Below are 27,743 nucleotides of genomic sequence, written 5' to 3'. Positions count from 1 at the left end.
TACTTCCAACGAGTTCTTGACACTCCAAAAGTAATTTATTCCACTATTTTCGAAGGCCTTATTTGAACAATTTATTATCAGGTTTTTAATTGTACCAAGTGTGCTAGTAAGAAGAATAGACAATTTAGTAGTTGAACAATGGCTTAAAGACGAAATAAATCTATATTTGTAAGGGGTTTTGTGTAGCTTCGGAAGCCAATACATAGTTGGGACTTTCATTGTATTTGGCTCTGCTTGTAAAGCGGTGCCTAAAAGTTTATGTTTGTTACAGATTTCGTTTTCTGAAAATGGAGTCAGTTGGAATGTTGGTGAATTGGTGATTTCCTTTTTCAGAACCTCAATGTAAAATTTACGTCAAACAATAATAATATTATTAGCAGCTTTATCTGCCGGGACAAAAACAAATTCCTTGGCTAGTTCTTTTAGTTTATGTTTGATACGAGAAATAGGTTTATTGTTGTAAGGGTTTATAGTAAAATGTTCTTTAAAATGTTGAACAAATGCATGCATTCTTCCTTCTTTAAAAACAATCTGTCATATTTTGTATAAGGATCTCCGATTATGCCATTGTTCAAAAGATCTTTTATGAATCCTGGACCATACTGGAGAAAAAGAATAGCCTACATATTGTAGGAAGAGGTAAGAGTGAATTTTATTAAAAGCAAGAAACTAAAGAAAATTTGACGAATAAATCTCACGCTTTCTTATCAAGCAAATAACTGCCTTATTCGGAAATAATAAAGAAAAGTACATCTTCTTCAATCTATACATGATAATAATAATGATTTCACAGTTTTAAATGATATGAATACGAGTATTCATCTCCCAGGTTGTTTTACTTGATAATAAGTTGTGTTTGTTGCACTATTTTCGACATTAACCTTACAAGATTTATTTTTCATCTTTATTATTTCGTTGTTATTTCGTTGAACTTTTGCTTTTTGTATATGCTAAGATGCTAAGATATCAATAGCAGGTGTTTTTCATGAAACATTTACAAGAAACAATGATATGAAGATCATGCGACGTCATTGGTACTTGCATTGAAAGTAATGGGGTCAATCGTTAAGGGCTTATATCTTTGTAGAAAATGCTAAAAATGATTTGAAGCTAACAGATTTTTTTTGTGTTAAATGATGTTGAGTAAAATGATATAATAACAATATAGGGAATAAAACTGTCATTAACACTCACATTTAAAATAATGGGGTCAATGCGTTGAGGGCTCAAAGCTTTGTAGAAAATGCTTAAAATCATTTGAAAATAACAGCACTTTGTATATAGTATTTTAACAATATTGGGTATAAAAATGTCCGCTCTAATTTCTTTTCAACATTTTTTTGTAAAGGAACATTTAAAGCCAGGGTTAGTATACGTTCAATAACGTAGCAGCATATACTAATTTATTTCAAAAACGATAATAAGGAAAACGTTTAAATTTATAGTAGAATTATTTATTGTCATCATCTTGGTGAGTGATTTTATGTATGAAACCATTGATAGTTATAGTTGCATTATATGACAAAAAAAAAATGATAATTTGAATTCACCAAATATATATATATACAAAATAGTCACTGAATTAAAAAATAAACCTAATTATGTTATTAACATTACGAGAAACATCCATTGTAAACAAAATCCCTGTTATTTACAGGCATGGTACACTTATTACTCATTGTTGGTTTATCTCTTTCGTCACCTGTAGATTCGTTTGTCGTTTCGGACTGATGATTTTGGTGGTCAAACTGCATGTAGTCTTCAATTCATACACAGTACACGAAGATGTGTTTTTTTTGTGTCTATAAATAATATTTTCTCTTCCGCAACCGATGTAGTCTTTAGTTTCTTGTCACATACAAGGTCTTTTTGTGATATTGAATGTGCTTCTGAGCTTGGTTATTTCTTAGTTTTGTGATATGACAGCACATCCTATTTGCTTTTATTAGGTTTACTAGTTTGAACAAACTAGGGATTCTGTGCGATTTTCCGGTGCATTGGCTTATACTTTTAACACTCGACGAAATTGGAATACTCATTTGGCTCGCAGTGTGTATTTTTTTATCTGGTTAGTAAAGTCTCCGACAGAGGTCAGAACTCCAATTATATGAATCAGTTGTTTTCTAATGTGGTGATATAGTTCTTTAAATTTGTGATACGTTATCTTGTTTCAAGTTATCGTCGATTTCACCACCTTTAGAGAATTTTAATGCTCTCCTGATAAATAAATCTTTAGCTAAGGGTTGGATGATTATTGTGAAGCTGTGATTTTTTACATAACATAGGGTTTTCTTTTTCTTAAACAAGAGTTTGCATGTCGCTAATGAGAATTATTTTACTGTTTGGTATATATTGACGATATATCTGTGGTTTAGTCCAACTTCAGGCGGACGACAATACTGAAACGAAGCAAACCTGATTTGTACAAATATCAATTAATTAAGCAGTTTTGGGATAAGATGTTTGTTGTTTTCGTTTTAGTTTGTTTTTGTTTCTTTTGAGAATGGTTGAAAAGAGTTGATATTATTATTATTATTATTATTTTTTTCTTTACAACATTTGTAGTTTCTTTGGAGAATGGTTGAGAAGATTTGATGTATTTTAAAAAAAAAAACATTTCTAGTTTCTTTGGAGAATTTTTCGACGTTTTAGCTAGCTTTGATATTCACCATCGTAGATATTTGCTTCATCAAGTAAAGTGTCTTAAAGTGGTTAGATTTTGACAGTAGTTTGCCGATGTTCAAATATATACTCGTATTACATTTTACGTATATATAACGCAATCAGAAAGGCAAACCAATGTAAAAAAACAAATACTGAGAGAATCGCACGATGTCAAAATGGGTGCCTCGACCGAGTAAGTATCTCCGAATATACATGCATCTTTCGCCATGCAAAGATATTAAGATACACATTTCAAAAAACTCACTCCAGTTGATGTCAAGGAAAGGTTTTGTAGGAACATTTGGCCTACAAATGTATAAAATGTTCCTTGTTGATGGTACGATGAACAAGAGCAATTGGATGGTTTGGATTTAATATATTTGACACTAAAGGCATTTTTGGTTGAAAATCTTGTCTGCAATAGATTTGGTATAGGTATGTGATATGTCAAGTATAGTTTATCTTTGAGGTGATCCGATATTGTTTTCTGTAAAAAAATATTTTGATAGCATCTTTTTCTACTTAAAACAAGAATGCACACGATGGAATATCTCGTCTGTTTTCCATATAATGGAATTGGTGTTGAAATAAGTCTGTGAGATGAATGTTTTACTTTATTCTTTAAATGAAACATAGTATGACTAATTCATAGACTTGATATCATCAGTGTTTTATGGAAACTAAGACAACAACAGATGAACCATACCAGACAGAATTAAATAAAAAACTAACTTTAAAAACAAATTTCACCTGTCACAAAGTATAAACTATCCCGTATCTCGTAAATACACAATTTCGAAAGTCGTCTATAAAAACAGTAGTCAATTATATTATGTTGTTGAACACGATTTGTTTTACCGCAAGTAAGAAAAAAAAAATGCCCAAACTGAAATACATACAAGTTTTGATGTCTAGCACCGGTACGGCCACCTGCCTTACTCCGAAACTGTATAGAATATTACAAGATAGCGATAATGATTTCACAGTTTTCAAATGATATAATTTCAAATATATGCACCTCCATGATTGTATGATGTCTGAGAAGTTCTGTTTGTTGTGCTATTTTCAAACTTAACCTTAAAATATGACAGTTTGTTTTTCTAACTGTTTTTATAACGGTGAACTGTCGCTTTTTGTATGATAAATTTTTTTCCAACATTGTAACATTATTCTACATGTTCTACGTCTCTATAAAATCTGTTATTTATAGTCAGAAATTTTTATATCTTTTGTTTATTTTGATAAGCTTTTATGTTAAGCTTCTGTTATTTTATATTAAGACTTTCAGTGTGAAATTATCGTATATTTGCTGATCAATATATATATATCTTGATATTAGTTACCGGTATGCGACTATATGTGTAAATTCCTCAAAGAATGTTTTGGTAGTGTAAAATAATGTAAATTAGTTATCTGATATTTATTGTAGTCAGGAAAACATACTGATAATGACAGTAGGAACTGGAAACATACCACTGAGACAACAACCCAAAAATGAAACGAAATATACATGTACATCTGCATTCTGGTACTAAAGACAGATTCTGTTATGTTTAGGTTCTTTTAACATTTCTAGATAGGTGTGAGCAAAATAGTTTCTTCTTACTAGTGAAAAATCTGTTCTCGGCAAATGGTTGGTCGAATTTTAATTGTGACGTCAACTTTTCTTGTTTTTTCTCTCTGTGTTTTCCTATTGTGACGTCATGAAAAAGGCGGCCATGGCTTCTGGCGTCACATAAAACATTTACAACTTTTTTTTCAAATCCTTGAAAAGGAAGAATAAAAAAATCATTAAAGAAAAAGATTCCACCACTATAACTCGTGTATTACGATATTTCTCAAACCCTCAACAGTAAAATTTTTATTATTTTAAAAATTCGGCAAGCCTCGCGCTTTAAACATTAGAATTCAAGTCTCGAATTGAGAAATATAGTAACAAACTTGTTGCAGTTGTGGAATCTATATTTTTTGATAAGTTTTTATTTATCAACCCCCATTTTTAAAAACCTTAACGCGATCTAGATCTTTAACATCTTGTAAGGTCACTTGCATATAGACGACGACAGCTAGATGATCTCCAGATGTATCGTGTTATCTATTATGTCGGGTTGCTGTCTCATTGATATATACGCCACATCTCTATTATTCTCAGTATACAGATCAGTTTCACTTTAAATAGATTTAACATAGATGCATGCAACACGGTAAAGTGCAAACACAGGGCTTATAAATTTGTAAAACGAGTTTTGGATGGTGTACATTGGTAGCCGTAATGTAAGGATGAGTTCAAGAATAAAAGATTAGAGTAAAACTTGAAGACATTGTTCGAATATCTTTTTTTTTCTGATTTGTTGAGTAACTATTGATATTTTGGCTGTGATATGCTCTTTGGTCGGATTGTTAATTTGTCTCTTTGACATATTCTCCTTTTTCATTCTCAGTGTTATCACTAATTTCATCTGTTACACTGTATAGAATTTTGACATATTCGTAAACTATAAATAAGGTAAAACGAGCAGTAAATTTTAAATATTTTACTTTCAGTAACATTATTTGTTACTGATAAATTAGTTCGGACTAATGGTACCTTTTAACCGAACTAATGCTTTTCTATTGCGTCTCAAGTGTCCGCTACGCAAAAGTACAGGTTATTAGGAAGTAAGACTCAAATCGATATTACATGATTACATAATCACCACTACTAATTAATTGACCAATTCTGTTTTTTTTGTATCTTTATTCTCAAGAAACCCTATACATATGTATAAAGAAGTATCTATTACTCAATACTCAAAGGACATGCTATCGTGAATAACACATAGACAATACGTCTGATTTTCGTACAATTGCAAAACTTTAGGTATAGGTTAAATAATTCTTGGTCATGTTTTATGAATAGTTAAAGCTCGAGGCGTGGTCGAGGGTTTTTAATGTGCATAAAATATGACCAAGTATTGTCTGTCCAATTTAGAAAGATATCTCAGTGACATAACAACATTAGCCCATCTATGTAATAATCAAACTTTGATATAAGCTCACTTTCAGTGTTTACATATTTAGTAAAAAGGATGTTAATCATTCAATGATCATTTCAACTGATAGAATGAAATAGCAATGAGATTATTTTGTGATAGAAAAATGGATAATGTGTTAAGAGATGGAGAATTCTTCTGCTTCAGGTAAAATTTAATCTAATATATACATACATTCATTTTAAAAAGCGCGAAATGTGATATACATGAGCTCTTCTAAAATTGAATGAAGGACAGTGATTTTTTTTTAAAAGTTTCTTACATTTTTGATTCAAAAAAGTTTTAGGTCTGGTTTATATTTAGATGAAAAATTACATATATTTTACTTATACATTTGCATACTTTTCAAATCTTTTTTTTTATTAGGGTAATGGGTCTATATTTGTACCATTAAAAGGCACTTATAAAATTGAAATATTTTAACAACTAGAGCTTAACTGGTGGCTTTGAGCAATACTCATGATTAAATATAATTTTCTGATTTCAGAAAAACTAAAACTTTCAATACGACCTTATCATGAAATTTTTAATACGACCAGTCCCAATAAATAAAGCATTTCATTAAACTTTTCAACTAGTTTTTTGATTGAGTTGAGCCATTTCAATTGATATTTTATAGTGTGTCTTTCTATGTTGTGATGTTATACTATATATAGTTTCAAAAAAAGAAGAAGGTTTGGCATCATTAAAACGCTTAATCCCGCTGCAATTGTTTGCACCTGTCAGAAATCTGATGTTCAGTGGTTGGCGTCTGTTTATTTTGTTTCTCTTTTTTTTAATATTGATTAGACCGTTGGTTTTCCCGTTTGAATGGTTTTACACTAGTAATTTTGGGGGTGTTTTATAGCGTGTTTTTCGGTGTGAGCATAGGCTCCGTGTTGAAGATCGTACATTGACCTATAATGGTTTGCTTTTATAGATTGTGACTTGGATGGAGAGTTGTCTCATTTGCAATATTACCACATCTTTCTATATTTAGTCATTGATAAATCCATCGGTACTGATAAAATAAAGAACCAAAAATGTGTAAATTTAGTGCTCCATTTATCACTTCATCAATATAAGGATTGTTAGCTTTATCAATTGAGTTGTTTCATATTTTTCATATGAAGCCTTTCACGATCGACTATACGGTATTGGTTTTTCTCATTGTGGAGGGCCATATCGTTCCGATAATGGCTTACATCTACTTCATTTTAACTTTGATGGGAAGTTGTCTCATTGACAGCACACAACTCTATTTGTGTTAAAAGTATCTGCTTTTGACAAAACCGTTCTGAATTTCTGGTTATTGATGCTCTTCAACTTTTCATTCATTTGGCTAAAAACTTCTTTAATTTCTGAAAAATCTTTTTCTAGACGGAACGAACGTCTATTATACAAAACTTGAATCCTGGCGTCTATGCGGAGGATATATTCATCTGCAACTTACATTTCTAACAGAATAACAGAATAATGGCAACAGAAGTTAACCGCTGTTACATAGCCTTATATATATATATATATAAGTCTGAAAATTACACCAAATATATATATATATAGAAACAAGAACATTTCCCACTTCTCTAAAGAATGGAAGAACATGCTTTGTATTAAAGAAGGTAAAAAAATCCGAGCAGTTATTGAACTTCTTGTTTTATCAACCTTTATAAAACATATATATGAATTCGACCTAAATGCGTTCAGCGCAGTCAGTTTTCAAGCAAGACAATTCTTGTCAAACTTGCCTCATCAAGATCATAGGTAAATGCGAGGAGACGGTTAACTTGGCAGCCCTAATTAATTATGTAGTTCCATAGTTTTTTATGCATACCAATTATTTTTCGTGAAATAGAAAAAAAAAATGCTGTTTCGTTTTTTAAATACAAAATTTTTAAATATTATAACTCACGTTGCAAATTGTCAATAACCATACCAAATTCTGAATGTCAAGTCAGAAAGCGGTAATTCATTGGTTGTCAATTACCGCTGTTACTTGTTTTTACATAAACTGGACGTTGATTTTCCTCGTTTGCATCGTTTTATATTTAGTAACGACAGAACTTTTTATAACTTACTATACGGTATGGGTTTTGTTTATTGACTATGGTATAGTTGTCTCATTGGCACTCATATCTTGAATTTTTAATTTTATGTTGATTCATAAAAACACTTTACATTAAGTATGGTATCCCTTAGACTCAATTCTAGGGCCTTAACTGTAATGTTATACATTAATGACATTCCTTTCTGTATGACAAATGCAACGACCAATAATATAATAACTCCAATCGTTATTATTCCTTGAAAGAGTTTATCATACAATACTGTCAAAATTACAAGAAAATTCAAGTTGTGTTGACTAATGGTAAAAAAATGAATGGTCAAACTATATATATATATATATATATATATATATATATACATATAAAGCCTAATCATATGATTTTTGTGATAAAACAAAATGTAATGCTACATTACAGTTAAGGTGGCTCGGGCCTTTTCGAAGTTTCTGTCAGAAGTGCCGTATTTTTTTGTTATTTTATTCTTTACAGATAGTGAATCAAATTGGTCGAACAAAATGGGGATCGCGGACCATTTAAGCTCTAAATTTTACTTTTAACAGGTATGTAAAAGGGACCATTTTTCAAAGAAATGATAGAGAAAATAGAGGTGTTGACATATTTTTATCGGAATATCAAAACAAGTTCTATGACACTTGGTCCAAAACTGTAATGTAAAAAGCTGAAATATAACTTCAAAGAATTAGCAAATAAAAAACACAGGTCACCGATAACGGAAAATTTTTATTTTGTCTAAAAATACAAATTTTGGCGGAAAAATGGTGAAAATGGGTGAAATGACATTTTGAGCCATTAACAGATACACACAATAACGAAAAAATTCTTTTAGTGACATAACTACAGTGATTAAACATTTCTAATCAATCAAAATATTAAAACAAATATCGAATTTACGAACAATACTTTCGTATGCATTGTAGTTCCTGTGTGAAATTATGCGCAGTCGAATAGTCCCGATCCACCTTAAAACGAAATATTTACTCCATGTGAAAGTCTCTTTTATCTTATTCTATCTCACAAACCTATCATTAAACTGGACAAACCCACTTAGTTTGATCTGTTTCACAATTTCCTATATACGCTTCATTGAAAGGTTAATAAATTTAAACTGTAGAAAATGATTCTTCAACGGTTACATTTATCACGTACATGTACTAGTTTATAGTTGTTGTATATGTTTGCTTAAAATCATTTATTAAAAACGCGCGTCTGGCGTACTAAATTATAATCCTGGTACTTTTGAAAACTATTAGCTAAGTTTCGAAATCTTATAATATAGAAATAAAAACCAGTGGTATGAGTGCCAATGAGACAACTCTCCATCTATGTCACTGTTTATAAAAGTAAACCATTATATGTCACGGAGCCTTGGCTCACATCGAACAGAAAGTTAATAAGGGCTCCAAAAATTACTAATGTAAAACCATTCAAACGGGAAAAACCAACGGTCTAATTTATATAAAAAAAAGCGAGAAACGAGAAACACTTATGAATCACATCAATAATCAACAACTACTGAACATCAGATTCCTAAATTAGGACAGGTGCAAACAATTGCAGCGGGATTAAACGTTGTAATGGTGCCAGACCTTCTCCCTTATCTGAAACAATAGTGTAACATCACAACACAGAAAGACAAACTATAAGATATCAATTGAAATGGCTTAACTCAATCAAAAAATGTACTCACACAAATTAACACACAATGAACGAATAAATTTGATCTATAATACAATGTAAATACAAAGTTAATAACAGCAAGGATGAACAATTAAGGTAAAAGTATTATACTGCTGTGAAATGTTAAACCATTTCAGACAATCAACTGTAAAAAACACTACGTCATATTATCAACAGGTAAATGAAAATAATTATTTGGTAAAGTAGACTCTTTTTTTTTGTTTGTATAATCTTCCGTTTAGGAATACCAAGACATTTCTTGTATATCAATAAAAGGTTTATGTAGGGTGAATAGCAACACTATACAATATGTTTATTTATATATTCTATTAACCTGGTTTTACTATCACTATTATTTGTTTTCTATCATAAAACAGCATCTGGCAGTTATATACCCTAAAACGTATTAATGCCCAAAACTAATCCGACAGTCCTACCTTAATAACCGTGTTACAGTTCTACCCTAGAATTGTTCTCTGGTAGAACCGACAGTTCTTTAACATATTATCATTATAGTTTTAAATGTAGAGTAAAACGAACATGTAGCTGTAATAGTGATGGTTTAAGCAGAATCTAAAGAATTACATAATTATATTAGATCGTATCACTTCTTCTGCGCTCTTATTTAAACATCTGAACAGAAGAACAGAGATGAAATTAAATACAAAGAGTTAATGTCGAAATACAAGTGTATTATTATATCTCGATATCAAATGCAATTATGTTTCTTATGGTTATCTATAACTCTTGAGGAACAATACTCGAGGAAAACTAATACTTCCTTTACCAATTATACAATTGTTGAAACAATCTTTTATGAATTCTGGCCCTTCCTCAAGAAACAATGTGCCTACATCTTATAGGTTGCAGTTCTGTAAACATTGACAATGCAATTTCCCATAGGAACTCCTTTTACCGCTAATATTGTACCACTTTGAAAAAAATCTTATTCTAGAATTGAAAGTTCATATGCACTACAATTTTTTTCAAAGATCAAAATATAGGGCGGCATATTTTTAAACGTTTATATGCCCTGAACTTTTCAGAGTTTAAACTACCACTAATTTTCTTAACTACCCTACCTCGAATGACGGGTTATCACAGATTTCAATGTAAACAATATGCACATGTATATTTACTGGTTACATTCCTAAGTTATGTCTCTATGACATGGAACACAGAGAGCATAACTGGGAAACAGTATGTAAACAAAATTTATTTTCTATGAATATTCTAAATCTCCCCAAACTTGGTTTGAGAAACAGCTGTATTTACAAAGTGCAACCTATACAAACATTTATTCGGATAGAAAACTCTCTAAAATCAGTTTTTCTCGCATTAATTCTCATTTATAGCCTGAAAGAAATCACAGTGTATACTCTAAGTTTTACTGAACATTGTATACCCCTCCCCTGTTTAAATTTTTAAGTGCAACCTTAAGGAATGTAAAAAATGTTTTATTACTGACAAATGCAACTTACATTTATTTGAATCAATAGGTTAACATAACTTTTTAAATCTGTTTCTAAATATTTATGATATTAAATGCAGTTGTACTATATATAATTGGACATTATACGTTTTACTATTGTATGTTTTAGTATTGTACAAACGCATTCGTGTACGTTTTAGTATTGTACTAACGTATTCGTGTATGTTTTACTATTGTTTAAACGCATTCGTTTACATACATGTATTTTTTTCTTTAAATGAAACCTATCATATTGTGTATAAAGGTCTCCGATTATGCCATTAATCAAAAGATCCTTTATGAATTCTAAACAATACCTGGGAAAAACCTTGCCTACATACTGTAGGAACATAATACATGTTTTATCACTTTCATATACAACATACAAGTTCATTTATTAAAATCATCCAGTTAATCTATTTATAAATGTTTCTGATATTTAATACTTTACTATCGTTCTTACGATTTCATGTACATTTTACTATTGTACAAAAGCATGCATGTATGTTGTAATATTGTACTAACGTATTCATGTACGTTTTACCAATGTACTAACGTATTCGTGTACATTTATTATCTTTTATTTCTTTAAAACAATGTCTCATTTTGTATGATTAGGATCTCGTAGAGGATTTTTCCGATCACCACCTGATCGTTCTGAAACAGTCTGTTTGGCAATGATTTATACATAAAGAGGATACATATCTTCTCTAGATATTATGGCATTTGCAAGCAGCTATATCTTAATGTGATGCACGCTCTGCAACTTATTATTTATGGTTTTCGGTATTCTCAAATTCAAATGGTGATGTTTTTGTTGCTTTTGTGTAAATTTAAAAAAAAAAATTCTAAGGTCCCATTAATGATATAGTTGATAGCATGTCAGTCAAATAACAAATTCATTTTGATGATTATCGTGTTAGAACTTCCACTTAAACGGTCTTGTTTTGTATTGTTGTACATCAGTTTAGTAGGTATGATCATCGGTGTTAATATATGTTGTTGAATTATAACCTGTATGTCCTAATTTTTGTTTACATTAGGCCTTATCTGGTTACCGTTATGTTATACATTTATGACCCTCCAATTTGTATGGCAAATAGCTGCAATGACTAATAGGATAATAACTCAGCTTTATTCTGTCTGTTAATCATACAATACTGTCATAAGAACAAGAAGATTTCCATTGTGTTGAAGAATAGTGAAAAATTAATGGTCATACTATATTTATTTATAAATATAAAGCCAAATCATATGATTTTTGCAACAAAGCAAAATGCAATGCTACGCTACAGTGAAAGCGAAATATCTACTCCATGTGAAAGTCTCTTATATCTTATTATATCTCGTGAGCCTTTCATTAAACTAGACAAACCAAGTTAGTTTGATTTGTTCCACAATTTCATATACATAGAAATAGGAAGATGTGGTATGGGTGCCAATGAGACAACTCTTCATCCAAATAACAATTTATATATAAAAAAAAACAATTATAGGTCAATGTACGGCCTTCAACACGGAGCCTTGGCTTACACCAAACAACAATCTATAAAGGGCCTCAACATTACTAGTGTAAAACCATTCAAACGGGAAAACCAACGGTCTAATGTATATAAAAAAACGAGAAACGAGATACACGTATGAATTACATAAACAAACGACAACTACTATGAATCAGATTCCTGACTTGGGACATACTATGAATCAGATTCCTGACTTGGGACAGGTGCAAACATTTGCAGCGGGATTAAACGTTTAAATGGTACCAAACCTCCTCCCTTTTTCTGAAACAATAGTGTAACATCACAACACAGAAAAACACACGATAAAATATCAATTGGAAGGCTTAACTCAATCAAAAAACGTAAATGAACACACCAGGAACGAATAAATTTGATCTGCGATACCTGAATTCAAATACATAGTTAATAAAATATTAGAGACAAACATGCAAGGCCAAAAAGCAAACAAACAAGTCCAAACAAAGCCATGGCAAGACACCAGGATTTGCCAAAATTTTCTCATTTCTTCATAAACAAGGAGCTTTGAAAATATGGAATGGTAAAATTTGACACTTAAAAGAAGGGAAGTTTACTCAGGATGACCAGTTGACTGAAGCTTTTATTGGGTCTGATGGATGTACGCTTCATCGTCAATTAATATTTAAAAGATTTTAACTGTAATAAATGATTCTTTAACGGTTATATTTATCTCGTACATGCACTAGTTTATAGTTGTTGTATATGGTCGATTAACATAATATATAAAAATGAAGAAATAACACAGCTATAAAAACATGCATACAGTGCTTTGTAATCTTTTCCATCTTTAAGATATGACTAATAGGGAAAATATAGGTAACTGCCCTTTTTCTAAATGACAATCAGAATGCTGCATCTCTAATTTACGTCATTAAGGAACACTTTCAAAGGTCATGTAAAGAGTATCAATTTGAATTCAAAAATAAATTAAAGTTTGTAGGGCAAATAAACACATGTAAATATAAGATGTGGTATGATTGCCAATGGGACAAATCTCCACGTGTATATAAGTAATGTCAAGTAAATGTCAGATGCCTATTTAATATTTAATAATATTGCTTATGTTAACAAATATTTTAAGCTATGATTAATAAGATATTTATGTAAGGATTCACATTTAATGAGCACATTGGAAATTGGAAAGCGTGTTTGTTGTCATGGTTCTTCCTTTGATTAAGGTATACAATTATAACCATTACTATGTCTTAGTTTCAAAATCTTATTATATAGATATAAGACTCTATGGTATGAATGTCAATGAGTCAACTCTCCATCAAAGTCACTGTTATTAAATTAAACCATTATAGGTCACGAAGCCTTGGCTCACACAGAAGAACAAGTTGTAAATGGCCCCCAAAATTACTAGTGTAAAACCATTGAAGCGGGTAAAGCAAATGGTATAATTTATATAAAAACAAGAGTGCACACGCTGAAATGTCTCGCCTTCTATACTAATCATTGATATTATGTTGATAGTCCTAAGTATATAGCTAAACTTTAATACAACTGTCACATAAACTTAACATTAACCAAGATAACTAAACAAAGACCAATGAACCTTGAAAATGAGATCAAGGTCAGATGAACCATGCCAGGCAGACATGTACAGCTAACAATGCTTCTATACAACATATATAGTTGACCTATTACTTATAGTTTAAGAAAAATAGACCAAAACACAAAAACTTAACACTGTGCAAGGAACCGTGAAAATGAGGTCACAGTTAAATAAAACCTGCGCGACTGACATAAAGATCATAAAATGTTTCCATACACTAAATATAGATGACCTATGGCATATAGTATTAGATAAAAAGACCAAAACTCAAAAACTTAACTTTGACCACTGAACCATGAAAATGAGGTCAAGGTCACATGCCATCTGCCCGCTAGATAGGTACACCTTACAATCATTCCATACAACAAATTTAGTAGACCTATTGCATATAGTATGAGAAAAACAGACCAAAACACAAAAATTTAACTATAACCACTGAACCATGAAAATGAGGTCAAGGTCAGATGACACCTGCCAGTTGGACATGTACACCTTACAGTCCTTCCATACACCGAACATACTAGCCCTATTGCTTGTAGTATCTGAGATATGGACTTGACCACCAAAACTTAACCTTGTTCACTGATCCATGAAATGAGGTCGAGGTCAAGTGAAAACTGTCTGACAGACATGAGGACCTTTCAAGGTACGCACATATCAAATATAGTTATCCTATTGCTTATAATAAGAGAGAATTCAACATTACAAAAAATCTGAACTTTTTTTTCAAGTGGTCACTGAACCATGAAAATGAGGTCAAGGACATTGGACATGTGACTGACAGAAACTTCGTAACATGAGGCATCTATATACAAAGTATGAAGCATCCAGGTCTTCCACCTTCTAAAATATAAAGCTTTTAAGAAGTTAGCTAACACCGCCGCAGCCGTAGCCGCCGCCGCCGCCGGATCACTAACCCTATGTCGAGCTTTCTGCAACAAAAGTTGCAGGCTCGACAAAAACCGAGAAACAAGAAGCACTTATGAACCACATCAACATTCTACTGAACATCAGATTCCTGACTTAGAACAGATGCAAACAATTAAAGCGGGTTTAAACGTTTAAATAAGTACCAATCTTCATCCTTATTTGAAACAATAGTTTAAAAACATCACAACAAAGAAAGACACACTATAAAATATAAATATTTATGTATTTACTTTACCTGTTTCTATTATAAAACACCTTCTGGCAGTTCTATACCCTATAAAGCGTACGTATTCGTGCCTAGAACTAATCCCGACAGTCCTTCCGTTTTACAGTTCTACCCTAGAATCGTTCTATGGTACAACTATTCCCGACTATTTATAACAGTTATTTCACATATTATCATTATAGTTTTAAATGGAGAGTTAAAATAAACTATAGCTGTACTAGTGAGGGTTTAATTACAAGAAAAACCTTGTATTATAATATTATATCATTTCACTTCTTCTGCACCTTTATTTAATCATCTGAACAGAAGAACAGAGAATAAATTATATATAACGAGTGTCGAAATACAAGAGTATCATTTTATCCCGATATCAATGTAATTATGTTTCTCACGGTATTCTATAACTCTCAAGAAACAATGCTCAAGGAAACCTTATACTTCCTTAACCAATCATACAATGTTTCAAAAAAATCTTTTATGAATTCTGGACCATACTTAGGAAAAAGTTTGCCTACATCTAATTGGAACATAATAAATGTTTTATTGCTTTCAAATACAAATGAAATCAACCAGCATTCTTATATATAATTGAACATCATACGTTTTACTAGTACTCTTACGATTTCGTGAAACATTTGACTATTTTACATTATACTAACGCATTCGTGTACATACTTGTATTCTTTATTGTTTTTCTTATAAAAACTGTCATTTTTGTATAAGGGTTTCCGATTGTTTAAAAAATCTTACATGAATTCCGAACCATCTTAGGGAAAAAATGTCTGACTACATCATTTAGGAACATATAAATGTTTTATTACTTTCAAATACAAATTTATTAAAAAGGATTGGTTGTAAAACTAATCAAGTAATCCTTTAAAAAAATATTATTGATACTGTCACATCATAACAACGATTCCATTGAAGATATGAATATCACAACGGCACAATAATTAGAATTATATTATACGATAAGCTCAGAGGGGGCCTTTCTAGTTTGTCTTTTGTCATGACTTTACGAGATTTTAGGTATAATTTTCGTGTTGATGATAGATTTTGTTTGTTATAGATCCTGTTTAATTAAATCCCACATCTTCTTAGACTCGAGACAAAATATAACATGAATCGGTAAAAAGACACATTTTTTCCCACATCAATACGTTGACCTTTCTTTTGTTTTATAAAATAGAAAAAAGGTTATGTTTTTAAAGTTGTTCTTTTGTTCTTTTTTTTAAGTTTACATCTGGTAATATTAATAACTCTATTGACACTTCTTCTCCCTGCTTATTGACAAAAGCAAACAACGCATGATTTCAAAATATTAATATTTGGTATAAAATGCACCTGATCGTTCTGAAACAGTCTTTATGAATAAAAGAAAATATATTTTCTCGAAATATTTTGGCATTGTCAATCAGCTATATCGTAATTGGTGATGCACGCTCTGCAACATATTATCCATTGTTTTCGATATTCTCATATTCATATGAGTGATGTCGCTTTTAAGTAAATTTGAAGTTTTTTTTTATTGTTCTCAATATTTTAGTTGTATGCTAACAGTCAAATATCTTACATTTGATTTTGGTGATTGTCGTGATTATCGTGTAAGAACCTCCACTTAAAGGGGCATGTGTTTCTTTGTTGTAAATTAGTTTATATGGTTTCACCATAAGTGTTGATACATGTTGCTGAATTATAACCTGTATGTCTGATCATAAATGTAGATTCGTGGGGATCTCAGTGGATACTAATTTAGTCACTATAGTAAACAATTCATTTCAAGAATTATTACGTGTGTTTGTGTACTAGTTTGGTTATAAATATTTTGATATGAGCGTCACTGATGAGTATTATGTAGACGAAACGCGCGTCTGGCGTACTAAATTATAATCCTGGTACCTTTGATAACTATTTGAGTACGAGATAATTTTCAATTCCATACAAAAGTGACAATAAGGAGTATTTTCACTCTTCAACACCATAAGCCGGAGTGAAAAACCATTAATTTTAAAAATCACTGTAGCCAAACCCAAATAATGTCGAAGTGCTTTTCCGGATTAGCATTCATCAAGAGCGCTAATCACCAGAAAAAGGAAATTCACTGATTTACAATGTACCTAATCGAAGAGCTATGTCACCCTAATTTATAAGTTTTAAAAACGAAATGAAAAAAAGACTGGTAAAGCGTACACATACTAAAGTTGGTTCCTGTTTAGCATTGGGTTATCTTTCGTCATGCTGCTTTTTATCTGACCTTCTTAAGAAATGATACAACCTACATTCATACGTAAATGTGTAAGCACACACTATGATTTGGTTAAATGCCAAATTATGAGCATCACTACTGCTTATCATTACAAGTTGATTCAGACAAATATTCATTTTACATTAAAGTATAAAGTAAAATCACAAAAATACTGAACTCCGAGGAAAATTAAAGCCGGAAAGTCTCTTCTCAAATGGCAAAATCAAAAGCTCTAACACATCAAACGAATGGATAACGGTTGTCATATTCCTGACTTGGTAATGGCATTTTCTTATGTAGAAAATGATGGATTGAACCTGGTTTTATACTAGCTAAACCTCTCACTTGTATGACAGTCGCATCAAATTCCATTATGATAACAACGTTGCGTGAACAAAACAAACAGACATAATGTTACAAATACAGCAGTCAACATTGTGATATAATCTTAATTACTAAAATAACATACAAATATATAACAAAGAAGCACAAAATGGCATACAAACCAAGCATACAAACCAAGCATATTAGCAAAATTAAAGACAAGAATACACAAATTTACCATAGTACAAAAACATAAAGATGGGATGTATACATGTAAGTATATATGTAGGACTCAAATCTATGGTGGGTTCCAAATCTATGGCAGATTCCTAATCTACATGTATGGTAAATATGACGTCATGCCATCCCAAATCTATGGCAGATTTTTTTAAGTTCTAATCTATGGCAAGTTTGTAATTTCCTAATCTATGGCGGATTTTTGTTGTGTCCAAATCTATGGCAGATTTTGCGCAAATGAAGAACAAGGCAGTACACATCCGATCATGCACTAACTTGTGTTAAATAAGTTGACATGTACGACAACGGGAGCATGTCTAAATGATCATTTGTGAACAAATAATTCCATAATGGCCAACCAAATCGTGATGTCAAACATAAAAAAAGTGTAAAAGTGATATACCATTATACCGGAAATAGCTTTTTTTAATCTGTGTAGGGTACCAGTTTAATCCATTGATTAAAACAACTAGAAAAAAAGTCCATTAACAAATAAGAAAGCAGTTTTTATATATAAAAAGAGAATTAAACAGTTTGACTTTTCACATAATATTTATTTTAGCATTAATCAATCTTTTTTAACTGGTGACGATTTTAAAAGTCAACTTGGTGGTATCCTGTAATTTCATTTTCCCACTTTAAGGACTTTGCTAGCCGTAGACGCTAAATTATTTACTATCACTCCATTCCTAAAATATCCGCTACTAAAACAGCTTTGCCTTTTTTTCATCGCGCAATTCGAACGGTACATCCAATAATTATTATTCGTCCTGTAAATAAAAGATCACATCTTTCTTTAAACTATCGGCAAATTATTTTTTTTAGGAAAAACGGAAAGTGTTTTCCTGAGTATTTTAAACACATGACTTCAGGAAAGTTTAGATAGCCTTTGCAAATGGAAGTTTTTCACGACCTTGATCATGACTGGCTATACAGCCTTTGCACGGTCGGTAAACATATGTGTGGCGTTATTTATTAATTGTGACGTTATATTTTACTCTTTTCCCCGGAAAATTACGTTATTCCTAAATCTACCATTGATTAGGTGAAAACAAAAATCTAGCATAAATTTGACGTCTGCAATGTCATATTTGCCATAGATTAGGAATCTGCCATAGATTTGAACCTGCCATCGATTTGAACCCGCCCTAGATTTGAGTCCTACATATATATTTAACAAAGAACATAAAAAGGCACATAGCAAATATAACAGACAAGCAACAAACAAGTTTTCGAAGTTACACCAAAAGGCATATAACATCTACAATTACATCATAGATAGAAATATTTTGCCAATTGTTCTAACGATTATTTGACCAACGAATGAATAATAACAATGTAGAATGTGATATGGGGACAATTTTTTAAATGATAACAACGTTTACCGCATGTTTTTTTCGAACCATCTGTATCTTGTATCATGGTATATCTTTCTTAAGGTTAAATATGTATTACAACCGTTGTCATCTTACTGCGTGGAGTGAACCCCTGCAGTAAACAGCACTAAATAATGTTTTGTCTTACGCATATTCTTCCAATCTCTATTTCTCTCTTTTATTTTCTCTATTGAATGTGTGTGAGACGCAATTCTGTAAGTCTATACGACGATATTTGATAAAGATTATTTTTACATTATTTTGTACCCGTTTTATGATAGAGGACATGTCCCTTTACGCCATTCCTAAACTAAAGAATTTTATGTCAGCCAGTCTTCGTACTAGTCTATATGATTTAAATCAAGTTATGTCATCAATATATAAAATGCATGCTGTGTATCAACCTATATAAACTTATTCGATAAAAGATGTTACAAACATTTATCATTCAAACTTTATTTGTAAACAGATTATATTAGTATTTGCATCTGCAGCTATAGAATGTGGGGAATTTAATCGTTTGTAGCTTTAGTTTATCTAAAATCTAGAATTTTACAAATTAAGGAAATGTGTAAACGGTGAATATGATGAAACGCGCGGAGCACATATTGCTCGCACTTGTGTACGTTCATAACGTCAAACAGGAATGAGGTCAGTGCAAGCTCAAGGTATCAAAATGTTTAATTATCTTGAGTAATCTATTTTATCTTAAAAGCATTTTAAATTGCCATTAATACATTTCGTTATATATGTATAGATATAATGGTGAAGGTATTCAACTAAGCTGAAACTATTTTCATAAGTTATTAGGTTTTTTTTTATTTTTTCAATTATACCTGTTTCATTTTTGACAATTTTTTTGGCACATATAGATATAGGAAGATGTGGTATGAGTGCCAATGAGACAACTTTCCCTCCAAATAACAATTTATAAAAGTAAACCATTATAGGTCAAGGTACAGCCTTCAACACGGAGCAATGGCTCACACCGAACAGCCAGCTATAAAGGGCCAAAAAATTACTAAAACCATTCAAACGGGAAAACAAACGATCTAATCCATATAAAAGCGAGAAAATAAGATTCAACAGAACATTTATCTTAAAATCAAAAATATTTTTCTGTTATTATTTCTTTAAGGGCGTTGGTCTTCCTTGTTTGAATTATATTATCTCATGCCAGGGCATATTATGATACCTTTCTTTTACTATGCGGTTTTGGTTTTGATCATTGTTAAAGGCCGGTATTATATAGTCATTCTTACCCCTAGGGGGGGGGGGGGGGGCATTTTATTTTTCCATTAAGGAAAATATGAATCATCACGTATACATATAGTAACTTCTCCCAATAATATGCATGTCATTTTATATTCATGAAATGAAATGGTCTTTTATTGCATATACTTTCCAAATTTTCCAAAGAAATGATTGAATTCTGAAATGCTATAAGTTTTGTTAAAAAAATGCGTTCGTTAAGTCGACACGCGTGTCACTTAAAAGGTTTGTAGTCAGGAAGTCGGGATGATGCACCTACATGTTGTTACAGGGGTGCCGCTCGCATTCCAAAACATACCCCAATTCGTTTATTGTCTTTATTCAAAAGTTCGACCTATTTGTATGGCTGACATGAACATGCTTCATATTTACTATGGATGATAAAATGTTAGGTGCAAAATTTTGAAAATATTTATTAACACTTCCACCTCAGAAATAAATTGGTTTAATATTTATAAAAATATTTTAACATATTGATATATAATAATATATTGTTTTATAACATTGCCACCCATTGACATAAGATAGGTTTTTCCGTCCATTCATTTATCTAACATCCTGAAAATTGGACATCGGTATATAACTTATTATTTGATAATGTTTGTTGCAAAAATACACTCATCAGGGTCAAAGCAATACAAACAAATATACAATTAAACACAATGACATTGTAAGACAATAGAACATATATAACGAAAGAGTTCAATTAACAAACTTATCCAGTGACCCTCGTGGTTGCAATAAAACAATACTCTACACAGGGTAAACTGTGAAGATACGATATATTGGGCATGTCAAACGATGAGATTGAATTTTATTTTAAATGGTTATATTTCATGGCGTCATTCGATCATGATGCATTTGTTTCCAACAAGAGACAATTTTTTTTCTTCACTAAAGGGTGCTGAGAATTTCGTTATTTACAGTTTGTGAATGTTGGACTAGAAAGGAAGACAGAACTATTCAAGCAAATGCTGATATTATTCAAAGGTAAAAAATAGACAAAGTGTGTCATGAGCTATTCAAAAGCAAAACACCGTGAAAACTTAATACACTTATAAGAGGTCATCAAATTTGATAAACAAGAGAGATGATATAAACAATCATATGTTTCAAACATTTCCAAAACTGTTACCCCCCCCCCCCCCCCCCCGACCAAAGGCGGTGGAATTTTTAATAAAGGGGATGAGATAATGAGCCTCTCGAGCTACTAGTTGATATAGGCCGGATCCTTGTTTTAGGACACCGGACTATGACCTACGGTAGCTTATATCTACTGCATTAAGTCTCTTGTGGGATAGTTGTCTCAGTTACATTATTGGCACTCAGTCCACATTTTCTTATCTTTATATTTAAAGATGAAAATAAAAATGTTAAAGTTAAAACAACATTTAAAAATGTACGAGATTCTTGATTGTATTTTTTTTTATTATCACAGTTTGAATTTTGCAACTAATTACTGCATTGGGAAATTATTAAAAAGTTACAAAAAACATAAAGAGAAGCTTCTACTCCTAAAGGATAAACGAACAAGCTTGAAATAGAATTAACAAATCTAAATTTGTTGTTAGCATTTTTTTTATGATAAAAAGTATAGTCACAAATTAGTATACAATCTATTAATACCTATTTCAGGAGAGTAATCTTTTCTATCAGGAGATGTATACTAAACGACCCTTTCATATTGACTATGCCATTAAATCTACAGGCTTTGTATGATATTTTACAATAATGAGAGAAACAAATGGATTTCTATGATTTCAATAAATACATATACTATGTATATATAGAGAAATGTGATCGAATTAAAATATTTTCTTAAAAATAGTCAAACGCTCGTACATAAGCTTCTCTAATTCGAGAATTCGCCAGGGGTGTCTTCGTTGGGGTTCTCGCTATAGGTATGTAGAGTTAATGACTTTCCTGATTCTCAATCATATATATAGTCCTATATACTGATTGTCGCACAAGATGTATCCACTCCCTTGTTTAAAATTAGAGTTTAACTTGTCTGAATTTCTTTTTACTTCAGCAACAGTAAAATAACTTAACTCACATAGTAACAAATAATTTCTTTTAATTTTATGTTATATGTCCACTTAACACCCTGACGATGCTTTTCTCCTTATGTTTCTTTCTTGTAATTTTACACCGTTGTTATGTCTAATACATGTATTGCCGCGTTTGCAGAATGTAATTCCTTTTCTTTGAATTGGAGTTTTTGCTTATACTGTGATCTCGTAATCAGTTTGGAATTGGTAAAGAAAAAAATGACACAATGTGATTGGATGTACATTTCCTGTCAATCTAATATAGCCACCAATAAAATTGCTTATATTTTGTGTCACTAAGAATCAATAATGACAATCATATTGTTTTTCACAGCAGCCGTTTATTTAAATATATGTCGTTATTCATGTATTGTAGTTTTTACATTGATTGTTTGGGAGATCACATGTTGTTTATAATCACTGGAATTTTTAAAGAATGGGTAATATATATTTCGATACTAACAGTAAGTAGCAATGATCTTTATTAATTTTCCAAGAAATTAATTAATGATACTCTTTTAGTTAAAAAAAAATAATACACGGAAAGAAAGATTTGAAATATTTGTTGCTGTCGGTTAAGATATTTTTCTTCGCTGTTGGATAATACAGTTTACCTAACTGCAAGAGTAAATGTTCTTCCCAACTGAAGTTTTATGTCTATTCCACGGCTAGATAAGTTGTTTAGTATAACTTCAAGGTTACATACACTGCAGAGTTATTTATTTTGGCCTCACTGTATAGGATAACTAATTATGTTTATTTGTTTATTTATTTATAAAACATAGTTTTTTTCCGGTGTATTTTTTTTCAATTTCATGCACTTTCCTATATCTTACTTTTTAAAATGCCTGCAATTAAAAGGAGATAACTGAGATATTACAGTATAGTTAAACCCCGTCACATCCTCATGAAACTTTCCACCATTGTAAACATTTAGGAATTTGTAACAATGTGATATGAAGCCCTCCACAGCCTACTGTGACTGTCTTAATTTAAAAATAAATTAAAGACATGTGGAAAGCCATTGCCAATGGACTAACGGATGAAGCTACATGTATGAAAGTTCTCTGTATAACAAAATGTAACCAATCTAAGAGGAACAAAACAACGACGAAAAACCCCCCATATAACAGATAGCAACCAATTACAACCACTGAATTACAGTTACTGATTTGGGATAGGCACATACATAATGTGGTGTGGTTCATCTCACGTTGGTATACACGGTTTTATAAACAATTGATAGAAACATATTATATTGTATAATATTGTTAACCTATCAAACTAATTTCACACAAACTGTTTGTTTGCATGATGTGTAAAACACTATAAGTGTGCTTCCGTCATGTGTCAATAGTTTTACAAACAATTATTAAGATGTTTGTTGAAAACCAGAATGACAGTTGTGCATAAATACGTGTGATATAATTATTCGTAGAATTTCAAAGTAAACATTCGATCAGCCGGAAAAGAAATGAAAATAAAACAGCATTACTCAAATCCCATGTGTTGTGTGATGCAATTTCAATGAAATATTTTTACATTAAATCTATACCAGTGTGTTCTTCAATAACAGTATACATCAATATCTGCATGTACTAAAGCTTATTTTAAACAGGTACATTTATACTTTGCTTCATATACAATATATACCAACAGTATTACATTATTTAAAAAATGCATTTACATCTTTGAAATATTTATTATTACATTATTGAAGGGAAGCTTGTCTACAAGTACACGTACATACTGTGGCATTGCAGTCTCGGATTGTGGTCTCATGGTTCACTGCTAAATTTTAATTTCTTTTCCTCAAAGATCAACATAGAATAAATGTCTCCGTAAACTTCTGCCCTCGACTGTTTTGTACTTAAATTGTAACCATACATGTACGTGTACTTTACATACACAACACCAAACTTCCATGATTCGGTATAGTTACATATGAGGCATACATGACATCATTGTTAAAATATATTTGTGAAAAATGTTCTGACATTTCATTTTATGCACTCAAACAGTTCTTTAATTAAAAATGTTTCTTTTTTTCAGATTTGAAATAGCTGTTTGATTTTCTACGAGGACATATAAAATTTGAAGCATGATGAATACAACATATGAACCAGAGGAGCCGTATATCCCAGCAGTACTGTTTTCATTTGCACAATGGCTAACAACATACTTGCAACCTATTTTATGCATCTTTGGACTAATTGGGAACTTTCTGTCCTTAATAGTATTCTGTTCAAAGAAAATGAGACGCGTTTCATCGAATATTTACCTAGCAGCCTTATCATTTTCCAGTTGTTTATTTCTTATAGCACTTTTACTAGTCTGGATGGAGATTTTTCACGTGAGAATCGTGCACGAGAACGTGTGGTGTCACGGTATAATATACACAACATATGTTTGTAGTTTCCTGAATGGATGGTTTGTAGTATGTATTACATTTGAGAACTACATTGTAACTTTTCATTTGAAAAGGGCAACAGTAATATGCTCAGTTCAAAAAGCTAGACTAGTGGTTTTATTGTTGGTACTTTTTGCGCTTGCTTTTTTTGATTTTTCGATTTGGACAACGACAGTGACTGAATATGCGGGTAGGCCTCTGTGTACACAAGCGGAAAAATACTATGAAGTCATTAATATTTACACATATCTTGATGCAGTGATAACCCTCATACTGCCTACGACAGTTCTAGCTGTTCTTATTGGTGCAATTATTTTAAAATACATACGACAAAGTGCTTTACATCGATATGGACAAGCCGAGCCTTTGAGGCACAAAGATCGTTCATTAATGCACATAACTCGAGTACTGTTAGCAGTAGGACTTTCATACATGGTACTTTTCATGCCAAGTTACATTAATAAAATCCGCTTTATCATTATGTCCAATGTGATGGGAGAATCATACGTTACATTGAAAGATCATATCATAAATCAAATTGTCTTAATTGTGTCATACATGTCATTTTGCTCAAATTTTATATTTTATGTAAAGTGGAGTAAAAACTTTAGAAAAGGACTGCGGAAACTGTTCTGCTGTGTGATTCCTCGTCAACGATATAATGTTAAAAAAACAGAATATAGACATATATTACTTTCGAGTAAAAGGAATATGACCGTTTCAAATGTTTGACAATGTTACAACAGATATTTTTTGTTTTGTTTCTAATAAATCCAATATAATATGATTAAACATGTTGGGTGATGGTTGAATTTATCGATTAAAGCAATCAATGATAAGTTCTTTTTGAATGGCAATATTTACTATTGTGCCAAGTAACGATATTAGCACACTGATATGAAATGTGTTAATATAAAAAGAAGATGTAGTATGATTGCCAATGAGACTACTCTCCACAAAAGACTATATATGACACAGAAGTTAACAACTATAGGTCACCATACGGCCTTCAACAATGAGCAAAACCCATACCGCACAGTCAGCTATAAAGGGCCGGCAAAGTTTTATGAGCATCTTGTTTTTAAATTTCAATGAGTAGAATACAAAAAAGACACTAAAATCCAGTTAAATTAACACTTTTGCCGTTTTAACGGACACTATATTCCATTTTTGTACTAAAATTAAACAAAATACTGCATTTTACCTGATGGAAATGATATGCATTAATATATTCGGTAAAACGATATGCGGTCAAATTCTTAAGAACATTCTCACTGAAAGAAAAGAGAAAAGATATAAAATTAACTTTGTATAGTTTCTAAAAAAAAACCCAGGATTTCATATGGCAACTTGTTGTTGAAAAGCAAGTAAAAAAGAGATAAAAAACTCCAATTTTTCATATGTAAATTATTTTCCAAGCCTTTGTCATGTAATATGACTACTTTGTTAGTTTATTGATATAAAACAATTATCACAAGAACCACTGTGACAATTTGTATGGTTATTTCTCATGATCTGTTCGATAATGTCTGAATTACAAGTGATAATGTATATCAGATTTCGATTGATATAAAACAAAAAGAAAGGGTGATCAATGAATGTATCCAAGTTTATATAACGTATCGTATCGTCATATTGTTCTCCTTTTAAACACGGTCATTTGTAAATAGCAATTTTTTTAGTATTTTATTTGTAACCGTAATTATATCCTCACTGTATTTATAGTACCTCTATACTTCAATGATTAAAGCCCTATGTCACACAGACGCCTTATAACACAAGAAAGTGTATTGCACCAAAAACGGAAAGTGTTATGCAGAATTTCAAATGTATTTACCATGCAATTGTATCTTACTTGAAGAAATAATAACAGCTGCGTATTGACAAATTAAAAAATAATAAACAAACTATGGCGCCATCTCTATACGGTCAAATTTGATGTAAGCTGAATTTGGCTATTATTTCTATGTTTTGTTTGGTCTTATAGTGCCTAATGTTTCGACGTATTTATACATCCCTGGCTTTCAATGTTGAGGATTGAGTTCTCCAGGCCTTACGGTCATAAAACTTTCGAGCATGATTTTTGTACTCAGACTCGAAAATCAACCAATCAAATTGCTGGATTTCATGTTTCGAGCATGGTTTTTGTGCTCCGAGCACTGAGCAAAGTTTTATGCCTTCAAAGCCAGGTGAATGTTAATATGTAGCAAATAGCTTCGGTCACAAAGTTTATAAGTATTAATGTTATTTACTAGCACTGGGTTAAGACAACTTCAACAGAGAAGTGCGACTGCCAGAGGTTATACTAAGTTCAGGATGCATATTAAAATTTTCTAAATTCCTAGTAAATACATCTATAATTTTTAAGAAAGTAAGGTTTCAACTTCCTTAGACAGAGTGTACATCAGCTGGATTTGGCGATTAATTCTTTTAATGTTTTGTGAAATACATTTATACGTTCCTGGCCTTCAACTCTTTGGTTTACTAGAACACACCCGTGATATCGCGGGTCCGTGACTGAATTAAAGTATATAACTATGCGCAAGCCTTATTTTAGTATTAGTACTGTCATCTGATAAAGCCATGCCGATTATAAGATACACAATCTTCTCTGCTTTCAAATCTTTCTGTTTGAACCCGTCGAACTGGAACTTATCAATTAT

The 27,743-nt window shown here is 31.4% G+C and overlaps 1 protein-coding gene and 1 long non-coding RNA gene across 2 annotated transcripts in view; both read left to right on the top strand.

Annotated features, from left to right (window-relative positions):
* Positions 1-27,743, top strand: part of LOC143067453 (glutathione reductase, mitochondrial-like) — a 180,419-nt gene that overhangs the window by 64,531 nt on the left and 88,145 nt on the right. The window lies entirely within an intron of this gene.
* On the top strand, positions 23,056-25,919 carry LOC143066364 (uncharacterized). Its single transcript, XR_012975577.1, has 2 exons — positions 23,056-23,134; positions 24,723-25,919. It is a non-coding gene; the product is annotated as an uncharacterized LOC143066364 (long non-coding RNA).

This window comes from Mytilus galloprovincialis, chromosome 3, assembly GCF_965363235.1.
Source record: "Mytilus galloprovincialis chromosome 3, xbMytGall1.hap1.1, whole genome shotgun sequence".
Classification (NCBI taxonomy): domain Eukaryota; kingdom Metazoa; phylum Mollusca; class Bivalvia; order Mytilida; family Mytilidae; genus Mytilus; species Mytilus galloprovincialis.
Note: the sequence above shows the minus strand (reverse complement) of the source record. Positions and strands in the feature narration are given on the sequence as shown.